The sequence below is a fragment of the Zootermopsis nevadensis genome, unplaced genomic scaffold, assembly GCF_977971745.1.
Source record: "Zootermopsis nevadensis isolate Lab colony 2312 unplaced genomic scaffold, Znev_1.0 Znev_ptg000066l, whole genome shotgun sequence".
In the NCBI taxonomy this organism is placed as follows: domain Eukaryota; kingdom Metazoa; phylum Arthropoda; class Insecta; order Blattodea; family Termopsidae; genus Zootermopsis; species Zootermopsis nevadensis.
Genome location: NW_028259197.1, coordinates 108,703 through 114,042, shown reverse-complemented (window position 1 = coordinate 114,042; position 5,340 = coordinate 108,703).

Below are 5,340 nucleotides of genomic sequence, written 5' to 3'. Positions count from 1 at the left end.
TGTGTGTCAGAAATATCCACTGTGCTCAGCGATTCACTCTTTAAATGTCTGAAAAAGCCAGTTAAGTGCAACTTTGTTATAGAAACGGTTCATCATACAATATTCTCGATTTCTCTGGCACAGGTGAATCAGAAAATGTATCATTCTGGAAAGTTAAGTTCAAGCGAGATGCCATATGGTGTTTGATGACAAACTCGTTACACTTGATAAAGATATCTTTGCACAACATACTGTTGTAACGACCTTACAACATGATGTGACCTCAGTGAACAATAATTACACATGAATTACTCTACATCATAAGGGAGGTTCACACGAAGTCGTGGACCGGGCGAGAACACGACCAAGAGCACCGGAGGTCGTGCTCACTACCGAGTGGGAACTAGTGGTCGTTGCACAGTTGGTAGTATACGACCTTGAAGACAGCGGTCGTAACCACTCCGGCATGTTGGAGTGATCAGGACCGAGTCAGTCGTGTGCCATTTTCAAACACCGCGACTCTGAAGGTGAGAAGAAGCATTTGCGAAGTCAAGTGGGGACTGGAGACCGGCGTTGTTAAGCAGGTCGTGTGACTCACTCAAATAGAGCAGTGTTCTCACCTGGTCCACGACTTTGTGTGAACCCCCCTTTACTCTCAACAGCTGCTCAAACCTAAAGTATAAACATATCAGGTAATAGTTTTGACATCAAAGAAACACTGAATCTTAATGTGACTTAAGAGTCTCCTTTGTTCCACAGTTTTGTTCTGGAAGGCTGAGGCAAGAAATATGAATAGCCCACAAAAGGCTGGTTCTGTTCCATCTTGGCTCACAGTGGTTGCTGCTTCTTCATCTCAGGTGAGTGCTTGGCTCATCCAAGTTGACGTCTGCCGATGCCTTCACCCCTCCATCTAGTCTGTACACTTATACACTCCTATATAACACAGATTGGTAACTGGTACAGTACACATTAAAACGATGGAAACTTTCGTCTAGAACTTGACAGTTTAAGGCTTTCAGTTTCATTTGTAAATCCTGGACATCTTTAAACTGAAATTCACTAAAATCCACAAAGCTTTCACCAAATTAATTAGTGATAATGAACTGCCGAGTGTATGAAATTCCTCTTTTGAAATAAGCACTAATCATATCAGGCTGATACTGACTGTAGGTGAAGTTTGTGATAATTTCTCCCTCACTAGATGGCAAAGTACTCATTGTGATAACAGTTGTGCAGTGAGTTTGTCAAGGCAAATACATTAATTTCTAGTCAATATTCTGCCAGTGTTCTGGTAGACCATGTGGGATTTGAGGTTTTCATGGCGGTGAGTCTGAAGATAGCTGTCTTCTGGGTTGTTGTGCTGTGTTGTCTGGTAGATGTCCAACATTTCAGAGGTCCATGCTGCCTCCATCATCACGGCCATGAATAAGCCATGCGAGTGGAAAGCGCTAGATTTATAGGAACAGGACATTAAAAGGAATGGCCTAATCCTAACCAGTGGGGACTGGTGTCAGAATGAGGCAGGGGGTGGGAACCAACAGGAAAGAAGGAAAAAAGGTCTAGGAGACAGCCCTTTTGAGGGCCTCAGGGAGTCCATCTGGTGGGACACACTGGAGTTGGGTCAAGATGCAGGGGGGAAGCAGGAGAGTGGAAGGAAACACTGGGCGGGGCCAGATTTGTCTGGAAAATGGCAGAGTAGCGGTGGGTGGGATAAGCAATGCTCTCTGGGATGGTTCCAGAGCCTTAGGAGGGAGTGAATGAGGGGCTTCCATGACCGGCTCAGGCGAAGTTCATCCTCCCTGTTGACGTTGGGATGCAATTCAATTTTGATGGCCTCCCTAATCATCCAATCCATGTAACCAGATTTTGTAGGCAAGGTAGATTTATAAGCAGTTTTCTTAGCTTCCACAAGATTATGATCCGTTGTTTTTTGGACTATGGCATAATAAAAGCCCATACACTGTTCAAAGTATGAAGGATGCAGTATGACTGATGAAAAATGAAGGCTGGCCACCTTACAAAAGAAAGTCACATGATACACCATGTTGCACTCTAAAAGACTACAAAAAGCATCCGGACGATCCTGCAAGTATGGACCTGGAAAAGACTGAAAAACCATTTCTAATCCTTCCAAAGTATGAAGTGGAAGCATAAGGCTGTCGGACTAACCATCAATCAAGTCAGATGGGCAGCCTACAACGTTATTGAAGCTGAAGGGATAAATTATCCATTTATATATGAAAGTCAATGGCTGGTTGGTATTGGTGGTTGAAGAGTTAATAAAATCCCAACGTCAACACTGAAGACGTGCCACCTGTGAGTAAAAAACAGTGTGAAGTGCCTGGAAACAATCCATCTGCAGAAATATTTTCTCGAACTAGGCCCACACCAGTAGCCTCCATCACCCCCCACCCCCCGGCGGTTCATGTGGTGGATTGTATTTTGACAATAAGAAGAATACTGTTAAATGGATTCAGTGATGGATCAATTTCACTTCTCACGTGTGATGGGTGCGAGGACTCAGAAGATTGAATAATTACAGCACGTCTGCAAAATTGGCGTAAACGTCAATTTTGAAATTAACTATACGACAATACGGTGTTACAGGCCAATCTCATTTATTAAACCAGGCCACATTCCTTCACGTTTTGTATTCACTGCCAAGACTCCTCAAGAATGCAATTAAAACTTGTACAGTAGAATTTACCTAACGACAGAATTCACAGACTTACATAAACATCACTAAGTTACCTAATTTTAAATTTTAAAACTTGTTTCAAATTTATTAATTAAAACAACTAAATTCTGCCAGCAGTATAAAAAATTATCACTCTTAATCTGACTCTAAAGCCAAAAGTATACTAATAAATTTGAGGAGATTGTCGATAAGTATTAGCATACAAAAGTAACCTGAACTTCGATTGAAGTTACTCCCAGCAGGGAGTCCAATGATGGCTGTCTTTTGGGTTGCAGCACCGTGTAGTCTGGTAGACGTTTTCTATGTTTCAGAGGTCCTTGCTGCCTCCATCACCACGGCGAAGAATTGCATGGTGCTAAACTCAGAAGACAGCCATCTTCAAATTACCCCATGTTTCCCCAGCCCTTGGTAACAGGCCATAGTGAAGTGAATAGGACTATCACCTGCAACTAACTTTTCAGAATGCCTGTACTTGAAACTGTTGCCACAGCAGTCTGTACTCTCAAGACACTTCCTCAGCAACTCTTTGCAAGTTTCTTTATTCCTCTGAAACAGAAAATATCCAGAAATGTTGGCTGGTGACCGCTGCGCCCCCAGACCTTCACGATCGCAAAGTTCCATGGCTACGCCACTTCTTCTCGGAAACAGCGCTGCTGGGAGGCTGAAACAAGAACAAAACCTGCGGGACACGAGGCTTATGCCTCACCGCTGCATTTGCTTATGTTAGTGGGATCTAAGAAAATTTAATGTCTGTCTGTGGTAACTACAAAATAAGGAACCAGTGCGATTAACTATATCGACAAAGTAGGAATCAGTCCTATGGTTTTGGTGAGTTGCAACTCTCGCACTTGGTACAACTCATGGTATCCATCGGCCAACTTCAGAGGCACGTCTGTGATTATCCAAATCTAATTTTGGTTCCTAATGCATGGACATTCACTGAAAAAAAGTTGTGAGCACATGGAAACCATGAAGGAAAGTAAATTTGCAATCAGTGGAGAATGTGTAGTGCCCAATCCATTTGGGTACAAGATTGCAAATTGTACACAACTACATGCTAATGCAATAATAGTAAAAGTATGGAAGTTGTTTAAAGTGGCGGCCACTATGTTACACGGGCTACATTACAAGTTGGATAATTCAAAATGGTGAAGATAAGAATTCAGCTACAAAACATATTGATGTAGACCACTCTTTCCCACAAATAAATGACGTGGAAAACGGGAAACCTATGTGAATTCTGTTTCCTGTAAAGGCGATTATTTCCATAGGAAGACTTTCAGCGAGGGACAGTGCGTTCATAAGAGTTACTCAGACCAGGTAATTGCTAAATCATATTTTTAAACAAGTTCAATTGAGGTGTAATTTCGCGTTCTACATAAATGTTTCAACATTGGACCTTCATGTCAGCCATATATAACACCTCCATCCATTACGTATTATCGCAAACTCAACAATATGAGTAGTCATGGTTAAGACAAGCTAGATGCTATTAATTAGAAATACGGTCCAAGAAATGGATACCTGTAACAATGTTCAAAAATATGTTTGTGTTAGTAAAAGTAAATATTAGCAAATATAAAATACTTAGTGTTAAAACTGGGATCTAAGTGAGGAGACCGTACAGGGCATAAACATTTCCCGCGTAAGCTAGGCCAAGATAAAGCATTTACTGTTAATAAATGCAAAGTTATTTGTCCACAAGTACAAGGTGAAACACAACGTTACCATTGGAAATTAACCCTTTCACTGTTGTCAAGGGAATAATTGTTCCAGGTGGGAAATTCTGCTCTACATCAATCCCGTATTTTATGTAGGCAACATTGTATTCAATTCCTGTTTAAATTCGCCAATAAGGTGCCGTGTCTTGGACAACCAATGAGATGTCTGCATTCTATGACACCAGAAATTCTACAGCGTCAGTTGTTTGCAAACGTTTGAAGTAGTAACTGTCTTGGACAGGAAAGCACGTAGAAAGGGCAGTTTTTGAGGACTCTGAGCCCACAGTAGTAGGTAGTACTTGGCCTGCACGACACTATACAGAGGGGATGTTGAGCCCCCGGCCACAAACACAATGAAGACGAAGCTCGAATTGAAGTTCGTCAGCAAATATGAAAATGCCTTCTTGGTTGGCGTCAACTCCAAGCCACCGACTGTGGTTCCTGGAGGAGACCTGGTAAAGGCAGAGCGTGCCGTATGCACATTGACCAACACAACCGCCATTGCCCCAGGTATGTGATGGCTTTATCAGCACATTTAACCACATGTACCTTAAAAGAGACCACGTTCAGGAGTTCCTGAATGATGCGGTTATGGAAAAAGTAGAGTTAACAGAAGCTCGTGAGGGCCTTGAAGCCTTGGTTAGGGAGTGTGTGGAGGCTGGCGGGAATTCTGTTTCAGGAGAAGGTTCACAGAAGCAGTAAATGTCTCCTCCACTTTTAATTTTGTGTAGTGAATTAATTTTAGTTAACATATTGTAAATTAGGAACGTAGAAAATTGAACGTAGTTAGAATGAAGTATAGTAGACATTTGCATGTAGGAATGTGTTGATTCATTTCCTGTCTAGAGGAAAGCAGCAAGGCTAGTTCACCTTACTCTCAGGGGAAATGCAGACGTAGTCATTAGGCAGTCAGCAGAAGGGAAAAGTTGACAAGGAAAGTTG